Source organism: Ranitomeya imitator, chromosome 1 (genome assembly GCF_032444005.1).
Source record: "Ranitomeya imitator isolate aRanImi1 chromosome 1, aRanImi1.pri, whole genome shotgun sequence".
In the NCBI taxonomy this organism is placed as follows: Eukaryota; Metazoa; Chordata; class Amphibia; order Anura; family Dendrobatidae; genus Ranitomeya; species Ranitomeya imitator.
In genome coordinates this window covers 837,100,249-837,126,941 of record NC_091282.1, presented here as the reverse complement: position 1 = coordinate 837,126,941, position 26,693 = coordinate 837,100,249, and the positions used below count along the sequence as shown (strand labels likewise).

The 26,693-nt window shown below is 45.8% G+C and overlaps 1 protein-coding gene across 2 annotated transcripts in view; it reads right to left on the bottom strand.

The window, feature by feature from the left end:
* BTBD2 (BTB domain containing 2) overlaps window positions 1-26,693 on the bottom strand; it is a 133,397-nt gene that overhangs the window by 85,300 nt on the left and 21,404 nt on the right. The gene's annotated exons all lie outside the window — the stretch shown is intronic.

Here is a 26,693-nt window from a genome sequence, read left to right as displayed (position 1 = left end):
GGGGGGCTATACAGAGCTCATGAATATGGAAGACTATATGGCAGCACGTTTACTAGTCCTCTAGTGATAATTTCTTCCTGATAAAACTGATTTTATTAAAAACTACAGCAATTAGCCCAGTAAGCGATACATTGATGGAATCAGGGTCTCTGTTTCGACATTATGCCACTATCAGATTAGGTGGCAAAAGTCTGGTGACAGTGTCCCTTTAAACAGAGACAGCACGCAATCACACATATGCAAAGGTTTACATGCCCACAAGGTGAAAAGTACCCTGCTTTCATTTGTGAAATAGTAACTATTTATCTTTTTCAACTATTCAAGCACATGGTACGTCAGTCTTCAGAAGTGGCAAAAAGCTGTTGCAAATGTCTCTTTGACCAAGTAGTAACCATTTTTGAACACTTCATTAAATGGTTGTTGTACATTTATAATGATGACCCCATCATTTTGGATAGGTCATTGATCTGATCGATGAGGTTCAGACACCAGTCACTGCCGCCGATCAATGCCGGCAGCAGCCAGAGCTGAATATCACAGCTGCTTCTACAGTGTAGAGGCCATTGCCGAGTACTGCAGACCGAACCGGTCAGCACTGAGAACAGCTGATCAGTGGCAGCGACTGGTGTCAAAACCTCACTGGCTTCATCCAGTGACAGGACTCTCCCTAAAAGTGTCTCAATACAACAATAGAAGTTTTTTTTAAAGGCATTTAATGTGCAAACAAAAGGTCATAAAAATAAACATAATTGATATGAAAAGTGGGATTTATCATAATAAAATAAAGTAGTAAAATAAAACTAAACTAAAACTACACCCATTGTATTACAGGGTATGTGAAAGACCAAGATTAGCAAGTTATTTATCTCACTTGTGTTCTGTATTGGAGAGATCATAGCATTTGGTCTCCTCCACCAACTCTGAATCAAAGGCAAACTAGAGATCAACTGCAAAAGGAAGCCTGGAGAAAATGGCCAGAAGGGGCGCTATTCCTCATGTACACACAGGACTGCTTATTCCAAATAAGTGTGCCCCTGCTGTGTAATGGCTGGGACTGACCGGACAGGATCATGTCTGATCATATCACAGCTCCTGGGTAGGGGAAGAAAAGAGTATACAGACAGGACAGCACGGGTTTGCAGCTGACTTTCTGTGAGGTAAAACATTTTAGATTTAGCGAAAAAATCAGCTGTGATCCCTCACTAATATACAGGTGCTTCTCACAAAATTAGATCATCAAATACTTAATTTATTTCAGTTCTTCAACACAAAAAGTGAAACTCATTATATAAAGTCATTACAAGCAGACTGATCTATTTCTAGTGTTTATTTCTGTTAATGTTGACGATTATGGCTTACAGCCAATGAAAACCCAAAAGTCATTATCCCAGTAAATTAGAATACTTTATAACACCAGCTTGAAAAAATGATTTTAAAATCCAAGATGTTGGCCTACTGAAATGTATGTTCAGTAAATGCACTCAATACTTGGTCAGGGCTCCTTTTGCATCAATTACTGCATCAATGTGGCGTGGCATGGAGGTGATCAGCCTGTGGCACTGCTGAGGTGTTATGGAAGCCCAGGTTGCTTTGATAGCAGCCTTCAACTTGTCTGCTTTGTTGGGTCTAGTGTCTCATCTTCCTCTTGACAATACCCCATAGATGTAGCAACAGTTCACTTCTTGCGAATCTCCCTCAAATTTTTGAATGGCCTTTTCCAAACAATTCTTTTAAGGCTGTGGTTATCCCAGTTGTTTGTGCACCTTTTTCTACTACAATTTTTCCTTCCACTCAGCTTTCCATTAATATATACAGCACTCTGAGCAGCCAGCTTCTTTAGCAATGAGCTTTTGTGGCTTGCCCTCCTTGTGGAGTGTGTCAATGACTGCCTTCTGGACACCTGTCAAGTCAGCAGTCTTCCCCATGATTGTGGGAACATCAACATTAACAGAAACAAACACTTGAAATAGATCACTGTTTGTAATGACTATATAATATACGAGTTTCACTTTTTGTATTGAAGAACTGAAATAAGTTAACTTTTTGAGGATATTTTAATTTTGTGAGGAGCATCTCTGTATATTCTCTTGCTTCCTCCCTTACCCAGGAGCTGTGGTATGATCAGACCATGTTCCTGTACGGTCAGACACATTATTCAAAAGATCTATTCATTAAAGGGAACCTGTCACCCCGAAAATCGCGGGTGAGGTAAGCCCACCGGCATCAGGGGCTTATCTACAGCATTCTGTAATGCTGTAGATAAGCCCCCGATGTTACCTGAAAGAGGAGAAAAAGACGTTAGATTATACTCACCCAGGGGCGGTCCCGCTGCTGGTCAGGTCAGATGGGCGTCTCTGGTCTGTGCGGCGCCTCCCATCTTCTTTCCAGGACGTCCTCTTCTGATCTTCAGCCACGGCTCCGGCGCAGGCGTACTTTGTCTGCCCTGTTGAGGGCACAACAAAGTACTGCAGTGCGCAGGCGCCGGAAAGGTCAGAGAGGCCCGGCGCCTGCGCACTGCAGTACTTTGCTCTGCCCTCAACAGGGCAGACAAAGTACGCCTGCGCCGGAGCCGTGGCTGAAGATCAGAAGAGGACGTCATGGAAAGAAGATGGGAGGCGCCGCAGCGGACCAGAGACGCCCATCTGACCTGACCAGCAGCGGGACCGCCCCTGGGTGAGTACAATCTAACGTCTTTTTCTCCTCTTTCAGGTAACATTGGGGGCTTATCTACAGCATTACAGAATGCTGTAGATAAGCCCCTGATGCCGGTGGGCTTACCTCACCCGCGATTTTCGGGGTGACAGGTTCCCTTTAAAATGTAATTTGTTTGTGGGAAAACCCCTTTATAGGAAACCTGTCAGGTCCCTTGTGAACCTATCGTTAGCACTATACTTACCTCCCGCATGTGCGCGGTTTCTCCTCCTCGCATAACTGATCCTCTGAAGCCAGATGTACACTTGCTGGCTGTAAAGAGGCGCACTGTGCATAATCGGTAGTCTTCTGCACTTCCGATCATACGCAGTGCGCTTCTGAGGCTGGCACAAGTACACCCGACTTCAGAGGAACAAAGAAGAGAGGGAAAGCGTAAGGCAAGTATAGCGCCAGCAACATGAACAACCCATCGACTAGTCACAGCCCTCATTTACATATCAAACGGACTTCAGAAACACTTTAGTTATAGCTGACAACTTGCTGCATCAGCCACGATTAGTGTTGCTACTGGCTATAGTTGTTTAACCCATTAAATGCTGTGTCAAAGACTACAGCGTCTAGATGGTTAATATTGTGTGGGGGCTTCCTCTAACACCATAGGCACCCTAAGATCTTGATCGCATGATCATGATGTTTGCAATGGCAATTCATTGCCAAATAATGGCCTTAGAGTCTGCTGGCTACAGCGTTCAGAAGTTAGAGACAAGTGGTAAAAATAAAGGTCTCCATTCCTGTTATGCCACTTTGTACTAATTCCTGAAAAGCACTTGAAGGGTTAATAAGCTATCTGAAAGCAATTTTAAATATGTTGAGGGTTTTTTTAAAATTTTTTTTAATGGAATCACTTTTGGGGTTTCCAATATATAGGACCCCCAAAATCACTTCAAAACTGAATAGGTACCTAAAAATATAGGTTTTGTAAATTTCCTTGAAAAAAATTGAAAAAATTGCTGCTACATTTTTAAACCTATGAAAATTCTAACAAAATAAAACATTTCACAAATGGTGCTGATGTAAATCAGACATGAAGGAAATGTCGGGCCAACGTACGTTGTGAAATTACTGCACGACGTGGGCAGCGGATGTAGTTTTTCAACGCATCCGCTGCCCATTCTGCAGTCCGGGGAGGAAGGGGCGTAGTTTCGGCCATGCATGCGCGGTCGAAAATGGCGGACGCGACGCACAAAAAGTTACACTGAACTTTTTTTGTGCGTCGCATCCGCCAAAACATGACGGATGCGACGTGTGCCCATCCGTTGCACGATGGACGCAACGTGTGCCCACCCGTCGCAATCCGTCGCTAATACAAGTCTATTTGCAGGATCTGTTTTTTGCCCATAACGTCGGATTGTGACGGATCTAAAAAGACGGAAATGTGAAAGGCCTTAGAGGGATAATCATAAAAAAAATTCTAATTTTTCTACATTTTTGTAACATTTCTGATATTTTTATAATGCAGAAATTTAAATTTACCATCATAAACTAGAATATGTTATGAAAAAAAAAAAACCCAATCTCAAAATCACTGGGATATAATGAAGAGTTCCAGAGTTATTACCACAAAGTTATACTAGTCAGATTTAAAAAATTCGGCCCAGTCACTAAGGGGTTAACACAGGAATGTTAGGCATGCAATTTACCGTATATATGCAGACAACTTGCTGGTGGTTCTGGGGGCACGGGGGACCCGACAGGTTCCCTTCAACTAGTGCGCTACACCTTCAGTCCACAGAACATATTAAGTTGCAAGGAATCCCAGTCTGTGGTTTTGGAGGTTGTATACTCTAGTAGCTGTTCATGGCATTGTGTTATTGTTCTATTTGCTTCAATGGGATAATTATTCAAAATCTTGAATGGACACTAAAAATTCTATACATTATTTATTTTTTGGGAGGCACATGCATCTACACCTGCAGTCTATTCAGCTGATTGTTTCACATGTACCCATTCAGATGGAGACGTTTATTCTCAGCGAGGTAAGGCAAGTTTAGGACCTGGTATAAGAGAGATGCCGTAAAGGGGCTACCAGGTACACATAAAATTGGCCATTTTTATGCGCTAAACGCTCTCATTTTTCATATTTCTAGTGCAGTAATGCAGTTAAATTTTCGTGTTTCATGGTTGCATGTTTTAGCGCTGCAGTGTGCTGCCTTATTTACTTGACTATTCAGCTGATTGTGACACTCAGCTAATACCGATGGCTTATTTCATGGTCTGTATAAATACTGCAATGCCTGGGCTGCCCAAGGCCTAATAATAATAATAATAATTGTTATTATTTATATACCAACTGCAGATACCAACTTACAGCCCCAAATGCCAATTATTAAAGTCTGAAGTATGGAAGTTCTACCCGATGCGTGGAAAAGAGGATAACATCTCAATTGCTGGTGGTCCAATCACAAAGACCCCCCAATGATCCAGGGAACCGAAGCTCTGAAAAGCCCCTATGGATAGGGAATAGCTCCATACTTCAGAACACCCTTTTAAGTATTAACTACATTTAGCAGACCTCTCTAACCAGTAGTAGGAAGTTTCAGATGCATTTGTGCTGACTATCTTTCACCTCCATTTACTACTGAACTGTCCAGTATCAGCAGATACTATTATCTTGTTCTGCAGATGCCTCTCCACCCAAGTAAAATATGCTATCTAGCCTTCCTTTTAGGGTACCGTCACACTATACGATTTACCAACGATCACGACCAGCGATACGACCTGGCCGTGATCGTTGGTAAGTCGTAGTGTGGTCGCTGGAGAGCTGTCACACAGACAGCTCTCCAGCGACCAACGATGCCGAGGTCCCCGGGTAACCAGGGTAAACATCGGGTTACTAAGCGCAGGACCGCGCTTAGTAACCCGATGTTTACCCTGGTTACCAGCGTAAAAAAAACAAACAGTACATACTTACATTCCGGTGTCTGTCCCTTGCCGTCTGCTTCCCGCACTCACTGACTGCCGGCCGTAAAGTGAAAGCACAGCACAGCGGTGACGTCACCGCTGTGCTCTGCTTTCACTTTACGGCCGGCAGTCAGTGAGTGCGGGAAGCAGACGGCAAGGGACCTGACGGACACCGGAATGTAAGTATGTACTGTTTTTTTTTTTTTTTTTTACATTTACGCTGGTAACCAGGGTAAACATCGGGTTACTAAGCGCGGCCCTGCGCTTAGTAACCTGATGTTTACCCTGGTTACAAGCGAACGCATCGCTAGATCGGTGTCACACACACCGATCTAGCGATGACAGCGGGAGATCCAGCGACGAAAGAATGTTCCAAACGATCTGCTACGACGTACGATTCTCAGCAGGATCCCTGATCACTGCTGCGTGTCAGACACAGCGATATCGTAACGATATTGCTGGAACGTCACGAATCGTACCGTCGTAGCGATCAAAATGGCACTGTGTGACGGTACCCTTAGGCTGCACTCCTATCACTACATGGACCTGGGGAGGGAAGTCTTCTGCCCCATCATCCTTGATAGACAGCTCTGGCTTTACAGGAGGCAGAAAATGGCAGAGATGGATGGAAACCAAGTACAGTAGGTGGTGAGATGCTCTGAACGGAGCTCGAGTTGAACAATCAATGCCGACAGACCACAGAGTTACACCACGATCACACATCCGTGTCTATATTTATATGCATGTAAGGCTACTTTCACACTGGCGTTTTTTTTTAATACGTCGCAATGCGTTGTTTAGGGGAAAAAACGTATCCTGCAAAGTTGTTTGCAGGATGCGTTTTTGCCCCATAGATTAACATTAGCGACGCATTGCGACGTATTGACACGTCTTGCGACGGTTGCACCGTGTTGTGGCGGACCGCCGGGAGCAAAAAACGTTAAATGTAACATTTTTTGCAGCCGACGGACCGCTTTTTCCGACCGCGCATGCGCGGCCGGAACTCCGGCCCCACCTCCCAATGGGGCAGCGGATGCGCCGGAGAAATGCATCCGCTGCCTCCGTTGTGCAGCACAACAAACGCTTGCGTCGGAATCTCGGCCCGACGCATTGCGACGGGGAGATTCCGACGCTAGTATGAAAGTAGCCAGACTGTAGTCTCTCTTGTGTAATCTGTATAGCCTCCATTTTTTCTACTGTCTTTAAATACCGAAATAGGTAAACTCTGAACTTTATCCATTCACTTTTCACAATGGATCAATGTGATAAGGCTATGTGCACACGTTGCGGATTAGGCTTAGGAATTTCTGGTGCGGATTCTGCCTCTCATGGCAGAAAACAGACATGCGGATTTGTCGCGTTTTTTGTGCATTTTTGCTGTGGTTTTCTTGCGGATTTGCTGCGTATTTTTACCCCTGCGGTTTTCTATAATGGAATGGGTACAAAAACGCTGCAGATTCACAAAAAATAAGTGACATGCTACTTCTTTTAAACCGCAGAGTTTCTCATTGATTTACATTGTACTGTAAATCAATTGTGGATCTGCAGCGTTTCTGCACTGCAAAAAAATGCTGTGGATCCGCAGAGAATCCGCAATGTGTGCACATAACCCTAAATCCCCACCAAGTAGGAGGAGCTTTTGTCATCTTGCTCTACAAAATCTATAGCACACCTCCGCTACGGAGGAGACGATAGGCGGTTAGGGAGCTTGCAACACAGCAAATGAATCCAAATGAGGCCAAGTTTAATGCGTACCATAGCAGGCGAGTGCCGTTCCCACTGGTAAGCACAGCCACAATGAAGAAAAAAAGGGGAGGCAGATAACCATGAGATAAAATCAAAACCCTTTATTCGGCACGTCATGCCATGATTAAAAGAACCGTTCTTTTATTACTTTCAATGACGTGCTGAATAAAGGTTTTTGATTTTATCTCATGGTTTGGTGTCCGGAGAAACTCCCTCCCCTTTTTTTCTTCATACTTCCGCTACATTGATGATCTGCTAATAATCTGGACAGGCTCATGAGATTATCTGCTCAGCTTCCACAATAACTTCAAGTTCCAACCAACCATCAAGCTCACCCGCAACTTCTCAAAGTCCCAAATACGTTTTCTGGACACCACCATACAAACATCAATTTACCATGCCCACAGGACGTCCAACATATCTTAGGCTACTTTCACACATCAGGTTTTCAGTTTCAGGCAGAATCCGGCTAATGTTTGAAAAACCGGATCCATTGCAAATAGTGTAAAAACGGATGCAACGGATCCGCTATTCTGCCAGATACGGTTTTTAGGTTTACAATAGAGTTTACATTGACTTCCTGAAAAAAAAAAAAAAAAAGGATCTGCATGAACTCAATGGAAAATGCTTGGAAACCGGATACGGAGGCCGGATTCATGCTTTCACATGTGTTTGGGCGGTTCCGTCGCTGAGCACTTTTTTCGCCAGACGAAGAAACGTTCATCTGGACGTTTTCTCCGTCCGCCGGAAACAACTATTTGGATGGATCCGGAAAAAAAACGGATGAAACGTCTGGCCATCAGGCGCAATCTGGTGCTAATACAACTCAATGGAAAAAACGGATCCGTTTTTTTTTTTTCCCCAAAACTTGCCGGATTGTGCCCGAAACAAAAAACCTGATGTGTGAAAGTAGCCTTAGATGGAACAGCTTTCATCCAAGAAAAAACAAAAAACTATTTACAGTCAAGCTCTGAGGTCCATTCGGATCTGTTCACACAGTAAAGGCTTCTTTCACACTAGCGTCGGAATCTCCCCGTCGCAATGCGTCGGGGAGAGATTCCGACGCTAGCGTTTAGCGCATTGCACAATGGAGAAATGCATCCGCTGCCCCATTGTAAGGTGCGGGGAGGTGGGGGCGGAGTTCCGGCCGCGTATGCGCGGTCGGAAAAAGCGGTCCGTCAGGAGCAAAAAACGTTACATGTAGCGTTTTTTGCTCCCGACGGTCCGCCAAAGCACGACGCATCCGTCGCTCGACAGATGCGACGTGTGGCAATCCGTCGCAAATGCGTCGTCAATGCAAGTCTATGGGGAAAAAAACGCATCCTGCAAGCACTTTTGCAGGATGCGTTTTTTCTGCAAAACGACGCATTGTGACGGATTGAAGAAAACGCTAGTGTGAAAGTAGCCAAAGACAGAAAACTACACCTACTATCACTGAGGAATCCATTCCTACAAGATACCATCCACTGGGAATAGACGAACAGATCCACAGAGCTACAAGGATCCCAGAAACAGCCTCCTGGATTAAAGACAGAGGACAACAACTACCACATGAGCACCCTAAGGAAAATTGGGGCTGATCTCCAACCCATATTGCACTTCATGTTTGTGGTAACATTTCTTCGATATGACTTGCGTTTAATTATGAAAAAGATGGAAATGTGGCGAAAATGTTGCAATTTTCAAACTTTGAATTTTTATGTTATCAAAGAGCGATAGGTCACAAAATAGTTCATAAGTAACATTTCCCACATGTCTACATTACATAAGCACAATTTTAGAAGTAATTTTTTTTTTTGTTAGGAAGCTATAAGGGTTGAAAGTTGACCAGCAATTTCTCATTTTTACAACAATTTACAAAACCATATTTTTTCTTTTAGGGACCACCTCACATTTGAAGTCACTTTGAGGGGTGTACATGATAGAAAATACCCAAGTGTGACACCATTCTAAAAACTGCACCCCTCAAGGTGCTCAAAACCACATTCAAGAAGTTTATTAACCCTTTAAATGCGTCACAGGAACTGAAGCAAGGTGGAAGGAAAAAAAAATTAACATTTTACTTCAGAAACAATTTTTTTTTATTTCACAAGTGTAAAAAGAGAAAATTAACTACAAAAGTTGTTGTACAATTTCCCCCGAATACGCCGATACCCCATATGTGGGGGTAAAACACTGTTCGGGTGCATGGCAGAGCCTGGAAGGGGACTAGCGCCATTTGACTTTTTCAACGCAGATTTGGCGCCAAGTCGTTTGGAGAGCCCTTGATGTGTCTAAACAGTGGAAACCCCCCACAAGTGACACCATTTTGGAAACTAGACCCCCAAAAGGAACTTATCTAGATGTGTGGTGAGCACTTTGAATCCCCAGGTGCTTCACAGAAGTTTATAACGTAGACCATGACAATTTTTTTTTTTTTTTTAAACAAAAATGATCTTTTCACCCCAAAATTTTTATTTTCCCAAGGGTAACAGGAGAAATTAGACCCCAAAGTTGTTGTGCAGTCTGTCCTGAATACGCTGATACCCCATATGTAAGCCACTGTTTGGGAGAATGGGAGAGCTCGGAAGGGAAGAAGCTCTATTTGACTTTTTGAACGCAAAATTGGCTGGAACCAATGGGTGCAGCCATGTCGCGTTTGGAGTCCCCCTGATGTACCTAAACACCACCCCAATTCTAACTCCAACCCTATCCTTCAGCCCAACACACCCTATTGTTGCTGTGTGCCGGCTGGCAGATCTTGCACCCGCCATTTTCTTCCCAGAAGATGACTCTGGCAGACAGGAGGACATCACGGGGGGACGGCAGGGACTCCAGGAGGTATGTATGGGTGGGTGATTGGGGGACTATATTTCCATCTCCTCTGATGTGCGATCACATCAGAGAAGAAATTAAATGGAAAATCTGATTTATTTTTTTTGCCGTCGCCGTTATACAGTTAATAACAGCGATCGCAACACCGGGGTCGGCAAAAACGGACCCAAATTATGTTCTCTGGGGTTTCAGCTACCCCCAGCAGCCGAGACCCCAGAGAAATTCCGATGCGGTGGGGTGCTATATCCTTAGACCTCAGCACCGTTGAAAAGCAGCACTGTGGTTCAAGTAGGCATATTGGCGGTCGTTAAGGAGTTAACTAAAGGAATGTGTGTCAGAAGTGCCCTCATCACCATCAGTGATAGGCACATTCCCACATAACAATAAAAAAATGCAAAACTTGTGCCAAGAAATACAGTCCGCATATCCAACACAAATCAGGACTATAAGGTCATGGATTTCTTTTCATGTACAACCTCCAATATTGTGTAGCTGTTACAATGTACAAGGTGCCCTGGAGGTATCTATATTGGGGAAACCACGCAAAAGCTAGGATAAATCTACACAGACACACATTCAGGAATGAACTGGACTCACCTGTGGGAAAACATTCTCTGGACCCGGACACTGTATGACATTGAAAAAAAAGTCATAATACTAAAAAGGGCATTTTAAAAAAAGATGACCAATAGAGAAAATATTGGTAATTCAACGGCATAAAGATGCTCAATTCTTTGACAACGGGACTCAATTTAACACCTGGATTTATGACTCACTACATGGATACAATTCACACCTCCACCAGACAGACTCCAGATAACCAAGACTATGTGCACACATTGCAACAAATTTTTGCGGCAATTATGCAACTCCCTGCTAAAAACTAGCGTTTTACAAGCGATCTGTAGCATCACTTGGAAAACTGATTGACAGGTTTGTCACACTTGTCAAACATAGTGTTTGATAAGTGTGACCAACTTTTTACTATTGATGCAGCCTATGATTGTATAAAAATAGTTGTAGAAAAAAAAAAAAGCCATTGCATACAGATGTAAAACGGATGGTGCGATTAAAAATTGCATTGAACTCGCATGACAATCGCATAGTTTGCATCCAATTTTTTAGGTCCAGATTACGGACCGTTTTTCTCGCAAGTGAGTATTAGCCCTTAAAATGATACCTGGGTGGTGAAATCCGTCTTGTGGTTGTTTAACCCCTTTCTGACCTTTGACGTACTATCCTGTGAAGGTGACCTGGGCCTATCTAACCCTCGACGCGATAGTACGTCATAGCGATCGGCCGCGCTCACGGGGGAAGCGCGGCCGGGTGTCAGCTGCCCATCGCAGCTGACATCCGGCACCATGTGCCAGGAGTGGTCATGGACCGCCCCCGGCACATTAACCCCCGGCACACCGCGATCAAACATGATCGTGGTGTGCCGGCGGTATAGGGAAGATCTGTGATTTCCCCCCCTGGGACAAAGTAAAAAAAAAAATTCTACATGTGTAAAAAATAAAAAAAAAATTCCTAAAGAAAAAAAAAAATATTATTCCCATAAATACACTTCTTTATCTAAGTAAAAAAACAAAAACAATAGAAGTACACATATTTAGTATCGCCGCGTCCGTAACGACCCAACCTATAAAATTGTCCCACTAGTTAACCCCTTCAGTAAACACCGCAAGAAAAAGAAAACCGAGGCAAAAAACAACGCTTTATTATCATACCGCCGAACAAAAAGTGGAATAACACGCGATCAAAAAGACAGATATAAATAACCATGGTACCGCTGAAAACGTCATCTTGCCCCGAAAAAAAACGAGCTGCCATACAGCATGATCAGCAAAAAAATAAAGTTCTAGTCCTCAGAATAAAGCGATGCAAAAATAATTATTTTTTCTATAAAATAGTTTTATTGTATAAAAGCGCCAAAACATAAAAAAATGATATAAATGAGGTGTCACTGTAATCGTACTGACCAGAAGAATAAAACTGCTTTATCAATTTTACCCAACGCGGAACGGTATAAACGCCTCCCCCAAAAGAAATTCATGAATAGCTGGTTTTTGGTTATTCTGCCTTACAAAAATCGTAATAAAAAGCGATCAGAAAATGTCACATGCCCGAAAATGTTACCAATAAAAATGTCAACTCGTCCCCCCAAAAAACAAGACCTCACATGACTCTCTGGACTCAAATATGGAAAAATTATAGCTCAAAATGAGGTAACGCAAAAAATATTTTTTGCAATAAAAAGCGTCTTTCAGTGTGTGACGGCTGCCAATCATAAAAATCCGCTAAAAAGCATGCTATAAAAGTAAATCAAACCCCCCTTCATTACCCCCTTAGTTAGGGAAAAATTAAAAAAAATTTATTTATTTCCATTTTCCCATTAGGGTTAGGGCCAGGGTTAGGGTTGGGGCTAGGGTTAAGGCTACAGTTAGGGTTGGGGCTAAAGTTAGGGTTAGGATTACATTTACGGTTGGGAATAGGGTTGGGATTAGGGTTAGAGGTGTGTCTGGGTTAGAGGTGTGGTTAGGGTTACCGTTGGGACTAGGGTTAGGGGTGTGTTTGGATTAGGGTTTCAGTTATAATTGGGGGGTTTCCACTGTTTAGGCACATCAGGGGCTCCCCAAACGCAACATGGTGTCCGATCTCAATTCCAGCCAATTCTGCGTTGAAAAAGTAAAACAGTGCTCCTTCCCTTCCGAGCTCTCCCGTGTGCCCAAACAGGGGTTTACCCCAACATATGGGGTATCAGCGTACTCAGGACAAATTGGACAACAACTTTTGGGGTCCAATTTCTCCTGTTACCCTTGGGAAAATACAAAACCGGGGGCCAAAAAATATTTTTTGTGGGAAAAAAAATTATTTTTTATTTGCACAGCTCTGCGTTCTAAACTGTAGTGAAACACTTGGGGGCTCAAAGTTCTCACAACACATCTAGATAAGTTCCTTGGGGGGGGGTCTAGTTTCCAATATGGGGTCACTTGTGGGGGGTTTCTACTGTTTAGGTACATTAGGGGCTCTGCAAATGCAATGTGACGCCTGCAGACCATTCCATCTAAGTCTGCATTCCAAATGGCGCTCCTTCCCTTCCGAGCCCTCCCATGCGCCCAAACGTTGGTTCTTCCCCCACATATGGGGTATCCCCGTACTCAGGACAAATTGGACAACAACTTTTGGGGTCCAATTTCTCCTGTTACCCTGGTCATTGATGTGCAAACAACCCTTGGGGGTAAAGGGGTTAATCTTTATTTGTAGTTTTGAGTTTAGGATATGCTCGTGCTCTGGGGCGGTCTTTAGTGGTGGTGGTGGGGGGAAATCACTGATCCCTCAGTGTCCTGACCCCTATTCTACATAATGAATGATTTTTTTTAACCCCTTCATGACAGAGCTTGTCTCGGTCTTGCGTTTTAGTTTTTCCCATGGAGGCTATTAAAGCATGGCAAAAGTAAAAAAAAAAAAAAAAGTTTTTAAAAATGTGAAAAAAATAAAAAAAATATGTAAAACTTTAAGGCCATGTTCACACTTTGCGGCGTCCCTCTGCGGGTTCTCCCACAGCGGATTTGATAAATCTGCAGGGCAAAAAAGCTGCGGTTCTCCCTGCAGATTTATCGCGGTTTGTTCCGCGGGTTCCGCTGCGGGTTTCTGCCTATACTATTGATGCTGCATATACAGCAATATGCAGGATCAATAGTAGTGTTAAAAATAATAAAAATTGGTTATACTTACCCTCTGACGTCCCGATCTCCTCGGCGCTGCACCCGGCGGTCCGGTTCCAAAGATGCTATGCGAGAAGGACGAGGTTTCTGCGCGGTTTTTCCCGCAGCATGTGCACAGCGGTTTGCAGTTTCCATAGGGTTTACATGTAAATGGAAATGCTATGGAAACTGTTGCGGACCCGCAGCATCAAAATCGCGGCGGTTCCGCGGTAAAAACCACAAAGTGTGAACCCAGCCTAAATCACCCCCTATCCAAAATAAAATAAAAAAATCAAATCTACACATTTGGTATCGCCGCGTTCAGAATCGCCCAATCTATCAATAAAAAAAGCATTAACCTGATCCTGATCGCTAAACGGTGTAGCGAGAAAAAAAAAATTCAAAACGGCAGAATTACTTTTTTTGGTCGCCATTAAAATGCAATAACGGGCGATCAAAGGAATGTATCTGCACAAAAACGTCATTAAAAACGTCAGCTCGGCACGCAAAAAATAAGCCCTCACCCGACCCCAGATCACGAAAAATGGAGACGCTACCGGTATCGGAAAATGGCGTTTTTTTTTTGTTTGTTTTTTTTTTTTAGCAAAGTTTAGAATTTTTTTTTTCACCACTTATATAAAAAATAACCTAGACATGTTAGGTGTCTATGAACGCGTAATGACCTGGAGAATCATATCATCAGGTCGGTTTTAGCATTTAGTGAACCTAGCAAAAAAGCCAAACAAAAAACAAGTGTGGGATTGCACTTTTTTTTGCAATTTCACGGCACTTGGAATTTTTTCCCCCCCATTTTCTAGTACAGGACATGGTAAAATCAATGGTGTCGTTCAATAGTGCAACTTGTCCCACCAAAAAAAAAAATCCCTAACATGACCATATTGACGGAAAAATAAAAAAAAGTTATGGCTCTGGGAAGGAGGGGAGCGAAAAAGGAAAACGCAAAAATGAAAAAGGGCCGTGGCGTGAAGGGGTTAAAAACAGAGCAAAGGTACATTGTTGAAATATATCAGTCAGAAGGGTACAAAAATAATTTGTTATGCATTAGATACACCATGGAACATAGTGAGGACTATCAATGGGTGCCTTAAATTTGACACAACAGTGACATTACAAAGCTGAATGTCCCTCAAAAATGGATTAAAAAAAACTGAGCGGGAGGCTGCCAAGAGGTCTACAGCAGCACTGAATGAACTGCAGGAATTTCTGGAAAGTACTGCATGTGACTACCTCCTGTATTCTTCGGCTCTGTGCACACGCTGCGGGTCCGCAGCAGTTTCCCATGAGTTTACAGTACAATGTAAGCCTATGGGAAACTGAAAACGCTGTGCCCATGCTGTGGAAAAAAACGCGCGGAAACGCAACGGTTTACATTCCGCAGCATGTCACTTCTTTGTGTGGAATCCGCAGCGGTTTTAAACCTGCTCCATAATAGAAAACCGCAGGTGTAAAACCGCAGTGGAATCGGCACACAAACCGCAGTAAATCCGCAGGAAAAAAAGCAGTGTACCATTCTACATGTGCACATACCCTTCATGTGTGGCCTGTGGTATAGGGTGGAAAGATAGAAGCCTTTTCTTACAAATAAAAACACCAAAGCCCAGCTAGATTTTGCAAAAAATTATTAACAGTTCCAGATTTTGGTCAATTTTACAGCAAAATGTTAAGGATTCTTCTTTAAAGCTGAAGACGAATTTCACATTACAGCATAACAACCCTAAGCATACCTCCAAATCAACAAAATAATAGCTTTACCAGAACATGATGAAAGTTTTGGAATGGCCCAGCTAAAGCTCTGACCCAAATACAATTGAAAATTTGTGGGTGACCTGAAAAGGGCGTTGTACACAGAAGATTCCCTCACAATCTGACAGATTTACAGAGCTACTGCAAAGAAGAGTGGGCAAAGATGCCAATTCTACATGTGCCATGCTGATAGACTGACTTCTATCTAATTCAAATAGTACGTCTAAAGTTATTTCTACAACGACGTTATATATTTGCTCTTTATTTTTCTTTTTACACTCAAACAGATTTCAGTTTACTTTTTAATTGAATTGTACAGACTATGGGTAACATTATAGAGCAGACCTGGGCAAGATGCGGCCCGCGGGCCGCATCTGGCCCGCCTGACGGTTGTAAACGGCCCGCCGCCCGAGGCACCGCTCGGCTCCCCTTCCCTTGCCGCCCGCTGCCCCAGGCACCGCTCGGCTCCCCTTCCCTTCAGCCACGCCTGCGCCTGTGCGCCCTGCATTCAAACTCCTGTCCGCTGAGAGGCGCTGACCGCCACTGGCACTTCCGCATCAGGGAAGCGCCAGCAGCAGGTGACGTCCCTCAGCGTGACACATGCTGCTGCTCTGTTGCGCCGGAGTTCTGTGTGGCACTGCAGCGCTGTACTGAGGTCACTTGTGGAGTCGGACGGTGCCGGTGGTCGGTGGTAAGGGCTCTGGGTTATCTGCTCCTCAGTACTTGCGCACTGGGTCATCTGCTCCTCTGTACTTGTGCTCTGAGATATCTGCTCCTCTGTACTTGTGCTCTGAGATATCTGCTCCTCTGTACTTGTGCTCTGGGTTATCTGCTCCTCTGTACTTGTGCTCTGGGTTATCTGCTCCTCTGTACTTGTGCTCTGGGTTATTATCTGCTCCTCTATACTTGTGCACTGGGTTATTATCTGCACTAATGAAATCTGGACATTATGGGGGCACTAATGAAATCTGGACATTATGGGGGCACTAATGAATGAAATCTGGACATTATGGGGGCACTAATGAAATCTGGACATTATGGGGCCTGGACAATCTCTGCATTGTTTAACATACTGTTTGTTCATGAAAATATAGCATATGTATACTACAGTATTGGGTAAAAATTAGTTAATTATATTAGTCCGGCCCTCTAAAACCATCCAAATTTCTCATGCGGCCCCATGGCAAAATTAATTGCCCACCCCTGTTATAGAGGGAACCCCAAAATCGAGGGTAAGCCAAGCCCACAAGCATCAGGGGCTTACCTACAGCATTCTGGTAGAAAAGCCCCCGATGTATCCTAAAAGAAAAAGAGGTTAGAATATACTCTCCCAGGGGCGGTCCCGATGCGATGGACGTCGCGGTCCAGAGCCTTTCCTCTTCTTACGATGACGTCCTCTTGTCTATTCACGCTGCGGCTCCGGCGTACTTTGTCTGCCCTGTTGAGGACAGAGCAAAGTACTGCAGTGCGCAGGTGCCGAGAAAGGTCAGAGAAGCCAGTGACTGTGCACTGCAGTACTTTGCTCTGCCCTTTGCTCTGCCCTCAACAGGGCAAAGTACGCCTGCGCAGGAGCCACAGTGTGAAGACAAGAAGAGGACGTCATCTGACGAAGATAGGAGGCCCCGGACCGCGACACCCATCGGACCGGACCTGGGTGAGTAAAATCTAACCTCTTTCTCATCTTTTAGGATACATCAGGGCTTATCTACAGCATTCCAGAATGCTGTAGATCAGGGGTGTCAAACTGCATTCCTCGAGGGCCTCAAACCATGCATGTTTTCAAGATTTCCTTAGCATTGCACAAGGTGCTGGAATCATTCTCTGTAGGTGATTAAATTATCACCTGTGCATTGCAAGGAAATCCAGAACACATGACCTGTTTGCAGCCCTCGAGGAATGCAGTTTGACACCCCTGCTGTAGATAGAGGAACCTGTCACCTTCGATTTTGGGGGTGACAGGTTCCCTTTAAAGATGGAAAAAAAGTTCTGAAATGTATTATGCTTACTTATATAGCACTATCATAGTCCACAGCACTTTATGGACATTATAACTTTCCCCATTGGGGCTCACAATATAAAATGATTCTTCGTGGTACAATTTATTTTTTATATGCAAGCTGTATACATGCAGTGACCACCCTCTCACAAAGGGCATACAGGGTAATCATGACAGTGTGTGACATTACAACTCCAGTGTTCCAGCTCTACATCTGGCAAACACTACAACTCCACTGTTCCAGTGCAGTTACACATCAAGTCTTCACTTCCCAGTTCTGCTACTTCAGCTCCAGAAATCTTTGACATTGCTGTGTACCGATTCATCTGCACTGTTGCTTAAGATCTCTTCTGTAAAAGTTGTTTTGAAGATCCAATTTGCCAGGTGACACATAATATCAGCATCTGACTAATTATTAACACAATTTAGGCAATGATTTCCTTTTAAAAGGGTTTGGAGGAGATGTATATATACATATATGCATTTTTAACCCATTGCTAGGCACTTGATTAAAATAATAAAAAGTTGACCCCCACTGATCACTAGTTATCACCTATTCTGTGAATAGGGGACCACTGGATTTCACCAGACAACACTTAAATATACCAAGTTGGAACAGCTCCTGACATCTAGTTTTGGCTAAGCACACAGACCAAGTGTGCACTGGACCAAAGGATACAATCACACAACTGCCATTATTTACATCCGTGTAAAACTAACCACTTATTGCTCATGTCATCCACATTGCTTCCATTTACCATCTGTGTTACATTTTTTCCTCATCCACTTTTAAAGAGTTTAATGGAGGTAGACTGTCCGTTTATTTTACCACTCACTTAACGGCTCCGTGAAAAGCAGAAGTATAAAGTATGTCTTCCATGTTTCATCAATCTTAAAAGGATCTCCATAGACTTTAATGTCACAGTCTGGTCTCATGAACGGATGAGAATAAGGCTACTTTCACACTTGCGTCAGTACGGGTCCGTTAATATGCATCGGGCCGACGTACCAACGCACATTACCTGGACCAGGCCGACCTTAAAGGTGTATAATAAATATATATACATATACATATACATATATATATATATATATATATATATATATATATATATACATATATACACACACACACTTCCCCCTCTTTTATACCTTAGCATATTATTGCTCACTTTATACCTTTTTTCTTGGTTTTAACCCAATTTGTGATTATTATTTGCATTGCATTGTATTTCTATATGGAAAATGATCGATTAGGTAGGCACCTTTTAGAAATATATTGTTTTGCACAATTTGCACATTTTTTACACTGATAATATTTTATTCTTATAGAACATCTTATTTAAGGCAGTATTGCTGTATATGTTTTATTCCCTTATAATATACCTTTGGTCCAATTAGCTATAGCTTTTTCAAGTCGTAATATATATTACTTTATCCCATCCTATTTTCAGTCTGGTTGAATGTTAGTTTTATTGTGTACACACTTTATAATTTTTTTTTTAATTATTAAACTACTGTCATTTCTATCAATAAAGACATTTTTAATATTATCTCTATTGTCTGGGAACTTTTATGGTTTTTCTATAGTGTTTTCTTACCCCTCCATGAAAGAAATCTGTAGTGGCAAAAATTGCAGAAAATCTGCACCACATTTCCTACGTGTGCACATAGTCATAAATAGGTGCAGTGCCCTCAGCTGTGATCTCCCTTCCCCATGAGATAAGCTTGTAAGACCCCCGATCCTACAGCAGTCAGCTGGGAATCACCCCATATAAATAGGTGCAGTGGCCTCAGCTGTGCTCTCCCTTCCCCATGTGATAAGCTTGTAAGACCCCCGATCCTACAGCAGTCAGCTGGGAATCACCCCATATAAATAGGTGCAGTGCCCTCAGCTGTGATCTCCCTTCCCCATGAGATAAGCTTGTAAGACCCCCGATCCTATAGCAGTCAGCTGGGAATCACCCCATATAAATAAGTGCAGTGCCCTCAGCTGCGATCTCCCTTCCCCATGAGATAAGCTTGTAAGACCCCCGATCCTACAGAACTCAGCTGGGGATCACCCCATATAAATAGGTGCAGTGCCCTCACCTGTGATCTCCCTTCCCCATGATAAGCTTGTAAGACCCCCGATCCTACAGCAGTCAGCTGGGAATCACCCCATATAAATAGGTGCAGTGCCCTCAGCTGTGATCTCCCTTCCCCATGAGATAAGCTTGTAAGACCCCCGATCCTACAGAACTCAGCTGGGGATCACCCCATATAAATAGGTGCAGTGCCCTCAGCTGTGATCTCCCTTCCCCATGAGATAAGCTTGTAAGACCCCCGATCCTACAGAACTCAGCTGGGGATCACCCCATATAAATAGGTGCAGTGCCCTCAGCTGTGATCTCCCTTCCCCATGAGATAAGCTTGTAAGACCCCCGATCCTACAGAACTCAGCTGGGGATCACCCCATATAAATAGGTGCAGTGGCCTCAGCTGTGCTCTCCCTTCCCCATGTGATAAGCTTGTAAGACCCCCGATTCTACAGCAGTCAGCTGGGAATCACCCCATATAAATAGGTGCAGTGCCCTCAGCTGTGATCTCCCTTCCCCATGAGATAAGCTTGTAAGACCCCCGATCCTACAGAACTCAGCTGGGAATCACCCCATATAAATAGGTGCAGTGCCCTAAGCTGTGATCTCCCTTCCCCATGATAAGCTTGTAAGACCCCCGATCCTACAGCAGTCAGCTGGGAATCACCCCATATAAATAGGTGCAGTGGCCTCAGCTGTGCTCTCCCTTCCCCATGTGATAAGCTTGTAAGACCCCCGATCCTACAGCAGTCAGCTGGGAATCACCCCATATAAATAGGTGCAGTGGCCTCAGCTGTGCTCTCCCTTCCCCATGTGATAAGCTTGTAAGACCCCCGATTCTACAGCAGTCAGCTGGGAATCACCCCATATAAATAGGTGCAGTGCCCTCAGCTGTGATCTCCCTTCCCCATGAGATAAGCTTGTAAGACCCCCGATCCTACAGCAGTCAGCTGGGAATCACCCCATATAAATAGGTGCAGTGGCCTCAGCTGTGCTCTCCCTTCCCCATGTGATAAGCTTGTAAGACCCCCGATCCTACAGCAGTCAGCTGGGAATCACCCCATATAAATAGGTGCAGTGCCCTCAGCTGTGATCTCCTTTCCCCATGAGATAAGCTTGTAAGACCCCCGATCCTACAGAACTCAGCTGGGGATCACCCCATATAAATAGGTGCAGTGCCCTCAGCTGTGATCTCCCTTCCCCATGAGATAAGCTTGTAAGACCCCTGATCCTACAGAACTCAGCTGGGGATCACCCCATATAAATAGGTGCAGTGCCCTGAGCTGTGATCTCCCTTCACCATGTGATAAGCTTGTAAGACCCCCGATCCTACAGCAGTCAGCTGGGAATCACCCCATATAAATAGGTGCAGTGGCCTCAGCTGTGACCTCCCTTCCCCATGAGATAAGCTTGTAAGACCCCCGATCCTACAGCAGTCAGCTGGGAATCACCCCATATAAATAGGTGCAGTGGCCTCAGCTGTGACCTCCCTTCCCCATGAGATAAGCTTGTAAGACCCCCGATCCTAGAGCAGTTAGCTGGGAATCACCCCATATAAATAGGTGCAGTGGCCTCAGCTGTGCTCTCCCTTCCCCATGTGATAAGCTTGTAAGACCCCCGATCCTACAGCAGTCAGCTGGGGATCACCCCATATAAATAGGTGCAGTGCCCTCAGCTGTGATCTCCCTTCCCCATGATAAGCTTGTAAGACCCCCGATCCTACAGCAGTCAGCTGGGGATCACCCCATATAAATAGGTGCAGTGGCCTCAGCTGTGCTCTCCCTTCCCCATGTGATAAGCTTGTAAGACCCCCGATCCTACAGCAGTCAGCTGGGAATCACCCCATATAAATAGGTGCAGTGCCCTCAGCTGTGATCTCCCTTCCCCATGTGATAAGCTTGTAAGACCCCCGATCCTACAGCAGTCAGCTGGGGATCACCCATATAAATAGGTGCAGTGCCCTCAGCTGTGATCTCCCTTCCCCATGAGATAAGCTTGTAAGACCCCCGATCCTACAGCAGTCAGCGGGGGATCACCCCATATAAATAGGTGCAGTGCCACCAGCTGTGATCTCCCTTCCCCATGTGATAAGCTTGTAAGACCCCCGATCCTACAGCACTCAGCGGGGGATCACCCCATATAAATAGGTGCAGTGCCCTCAGCTGTGATCTCCCTTCCCCATGAAATAAGCTTGTAAGACCCCTGATCCTACAGCAGTAAGCTGGGGATCACCCCATATAAATAGGTGCAGTGCCCTCAGCTGTGATCTCCCTTCCCCATGAGATAAGCTTGCAAGACCCCCGATCCTACAGCAGTCAGCTGGGAATCACCCCATATAAATTGGTGCAGTGCCCTCAGCTGTGATGTACCTTCCCCATGAGATAAGCTTGTAAGACCCCCGATCCTAGAGCAGTTAGCTGGGAATCACCCCATATAAATAGGTGCAGTGGCCTCAGCTGTGACCTCCCTTCCCCATGAGATAAGCTTGTAAGACCCCCGATCCTACAGCAGTCAGCGGGGAATCACCCCATATAAATAGGTGCAGTGGCCTCAGCTGTGCTCTCCCTTCCCCATGTGATAAGCTTGTAAGACCCCCGATCCTACAGCAGTCAGCTGGGGATCACCCCATATAAATAGGTGCAGTGCCCTCAGCTGTGATCTCCCTTCCCCATGATAAGCTTGTAAGACCCCCGATCCTACAGCAGTCAGCTGGGGATCACCCCATATAAATAGGTGCAGTGGCCTCAGCTGTGCTCTCCCTTCCCCATGTGATAAGCTTGTAAGACCCCCGATCCTACAGCAGTCAGCTGGGAATCACCCCATATAAATAGGTGCAGTGCCCTCAGCTGTGATCTCCCTTCCCCATGTGATAAGCTTGTAAGACCCCCGATCCTACAGCAGTCAGCTGGGGATCACCCATATAAATAGGTGCAGTGCCCTCAGCTGTGATCTCCCTTCCCCATGAGATAAGCTTGTAAGACCCCCGATCCTACAGCAGTCAGCGGGGGATCACCCCATATAAATAGGTGCAGTGCCACCAGCTGTGATCTCCCTTCCCCATGTGATAAGCTTGTAAGACCCCCGATCCTACAGCACTCAGCGGGGGATCACCCCATATAAATAGGTGCAGTGCCCTCAGCTGTGATCTCCCTTCCCCATGAAATAAGCTTGTAAGACCCCTGATCCTACAGCAGTAAGCTGGGGATCACCCCATATAAATAGGTGCAGTGCCCTCAGCTGTGATCTCCCTTCCCCATGAGATAAGCTTGCAAGACCCCCGATCCTACAGCAGTCAGCTGGGAATCACCCCATATAAATTGGTGCAGTGCCCTCAGCTGTGATGTACCTTCCCCATGAGATAAGCTTGTAAGACCCCCGATCCTACAGCAGTCAGCTGGGGATCACCCCATGTAAATAGGTGCAGTGCCCGCAGCTGTGATCTCCCTTCCCCATGAGATAAGCTTGTAAGACCCCCGATCCTACAGCAGTCAGCTGGGGATCACCCCATATAAATAGGTGCAGTGCCCTCAGCTGTGATCTCCCTTCCCCATGAGGTAAGCTTGTAAGACCCCCGATCCTACAGCAGTCAGCTGGGGATCACCCCATATAAATAGGTGCAGTGCCCTCAGCTGTGATCTCCCATCCCCATGAGGTAAGCTTGTAAGACCCCCGATCCTACAGCAGTCAGCGGGGGATCACCCCATATAAATAGGTGCAGTGCCCTCAGCTGTGATCTCCCTTCCCCATGAGGTAAGCTTGTAAGACCCCCGATCCTACAGCAGTCAGCGGGGGATCACCCCATATAAATAGGTGCAGTGCCCTCAGCTGTGCTCTCCCTTCCCCATGTGATAAGCTTGTAAGACCCCCGATTCTACAGCAGTCAGCTGCGGATCACCCCATATAAATAGGTGCAGTGCCCTCAGCTGTGATCTCCCTTCCCCATGTGATAACCTTTAAGACCCCCGATCCTACAGCAGTCAGCTGGGAATCACCCCATATAAATAGGTGCAGTGCCCTCAGCTGTGATCTCCCTTCCCCATGAGATAAGCTTGTAAGACCCCCGATCCTACAGCAGTCAGCGGGGGATCACCCCATATAAATAGGTGCAGTGCCCTCAGCTGTGATCTCCCTTCCCCATGAGATAAGCTTGTAAGACCCCCGATCCTACAGCAGTCAGCTGCGGATCACCCCATATAAATAGGTGCAGTGCCCGCAGCTGTGATCTCCCTTCCCCATGTGATAAGCTTGTAAGACCCCCGATCCTACAGCAGTCAGCTGGGGATCACCCCATATAAATAGGTGCAGTGCCCTCAGCTGTGATCTCCCTTCCCCATGAGATAAGCTTGTAAGACCCCCGATCCTACAGCAGTCAGCGGGGGATCACCCCATATAAATAGGTGCAGTGCCCTCAGCTGTGATCTCCCTTCCCCATGAGATAAGCTTGTAAGACCCCCGATCCTACAGCAGTCAGCTGGGGATCACCCCATATAAAAAGGTGCAGTGCCCTCAGCTGTGCTCTCCCTTCCCCATGTGATAAGCTTGTAAGACCCCCGATTCTACAGCAGTCAGCTGGGGATCACCCCATATAAATAGGTGCAGTGCCCTCAGCTGTGATCTCCCTTCCCCATGAGATAAGCTTGTAAGACCCCCGATCCTACAGCAGTCAGCGGGGGATCACCCCATATAAATAGGTGCAGTGCCCTCAGCTGTGATCTCCCTTCCCTATGTGATAAGCTTGTAAGACCCCAGATCCTACAGCAGTCAGCTGGGGATCACCCCATATAAATAGGTGCAGTGCCCTCAGCTGTGATCTCCCTTCCCTATGTGATAAGCTTGTAAGACCCCCGATCCTACAGCAGTCAGCTGGGGATCACCCCATATAAATAGGTGCAGTGCCCTCAGCTGTGATCTCCCATCCCCATGTGATAAGCTTGTAAGACCCTCGATCCTACAGCAGTCAGCTGGGGATCACCCCATATAAATAGGTGCAGTGCCCTCAGCTGTGATCTCCCTTCCCCATGAGATAAGCTTGTAAGACCCCCGATCCTACAGCACTCAGCGGGGGATCACCCCATATAAATAGGTGCAGTGCCCTCAGCTGTGATCTCCCTTCCCCATGTGATAAGCTTGTAAGACCCCCGATCCTACAGCAGTCAGCTGGTGATCACCCCATATAAATAGGTGCAGTGCCCTCAGCTGTGATCTCCCTTCCCCATAAGATAAGCTTGTAAGACCCCCGATCCTACAGCACTCAGCGGGGGATCACCCCATATAAATAGGTGCAGTGCCCTCAGCTGTGATCTCCCTTCCCCATGAGATAAGCTTGTAAGACCCCCGATCCTACAGCAGTCAGCTGGGGATCACCCCATATAAATAGGTGCAGTGCCCTCAGCTGTGATCTCACTTCCCCATGTGATAAGCTTGTAAGACCCCCGATCCTACAGCAGTCAGCTGGTGATCACCCCATATAAATAGGTGCAGTGCCCTCAGCTGTGATCTCCCTTCCCCATGAGATAAGCTTGTAAGACCCCCGATCCTACAGCAGCCAGCGGGGGATCACCCCATATAAATAGGTGCAGTGCCCTCAGCTGTGCTCTCCCTTCCCCATGTGATAAGCTTGTAAGACCCCCGATCCTACAGCAGTCAGCGGGGGATCACCCCATATAAATAGGTGCAGTGCCCTCAGCTGTGATCTCCCTTCCCTATGTGATAAGCTTGTAAGACCCCCGATCCTACAGCAGTCAGCTGGGGATCACCCCATATAAATAGGTGCAGTGCCCTCAGCTGTGCTCTCCCTTCCCCATGTGATAAGCTTGTAAGACCCCCGATTCTACAGCAGTCAGCTGCGGATCACCCCATATAAATAGGTGCAGTGCCCTCAGCTGTGATCTCCCTTCCCCATGTGATAAGCTTGTAAGACCCCCGATCCTACAGCAGTCAGCTGGGGATCACCCCATATAAATAGGTGCAGTGCCCTCAGCTGTGATCTCCCTTCCCCATAAGATAAGCTTGTAAGACCCCCGATCCTACAGCACTCAGCGGGGGATCACCCCATATAAATAGGTGCAGTGCCATCAGCTGTGATCTCCCTTCCCCATGAGATAAGCTTGTAAGACCCCCGATCCTACAGCAGTCAGCTGCGGATCACCCCATATAAATAGGTGCAGTGCCCTCACCTGTGATCTCCCTTCCCCATGTGATAACCTTTAAGACCCCCGATCCTACAGCAGTCAGCGGGGATCACCCCATATAAATAGGTGCAGTGCCCTCAGCTGTGATCTCCCTTCCCCATGAGATAAGCTTGTAAGACCCCCGATCCTACAGCAGTCAGCTGCGGATCACCCCATATAAATAGGTGCAGTGGCCTCAGCTGTGATCTCCCTTCCCCATGAGATAAGCTTGTAAGACCCCCGATCCTACAGCACTCAGCGGGGGATCACCCCATATAAATAGGTGCAGTGGCCTCAGCTGTGCTCTCCCTTCCCCATGTGATAAGCTTGTAAGACCCCCGATCCTACAGCAGTCAGCTGGGAATCACCCCATATAAATAGGTGCAGTGGCCTCAGCTGTGCTCTCCCTTCCCCATGAGATAAGCTTGTAAGACCCCCGATCCTACAGCAGTCAGCTGGGAATCACCCCATATAAATAAGTGCAGTGGCCTCAGCTGTGCTCTCCCTTCCCCATGTGAAAAGCTTGTAAGACCCCCGATCCTACAGCAGTCAGCTGGGAATCACCCCATATAAATAGGTGCAGTGCCCTCAGCTGTGATCTCCCTTCCCCATGAGATAAGCTTGTAAGACCCCCGATCCTACAGAACTCAGCTGGGGATCACCCCATATAAATAGGTGCAGTGCCCTCAGCTGTGATCTCCCTTCCCCATGAGATAAGCTTGTAAGACCCCCGATCCTACAGAACTCAGCTGGGGATCACCCCATATAAATAGGTGCAGTGCCCTCAGCTGTGATCTCCCTTCCCCAT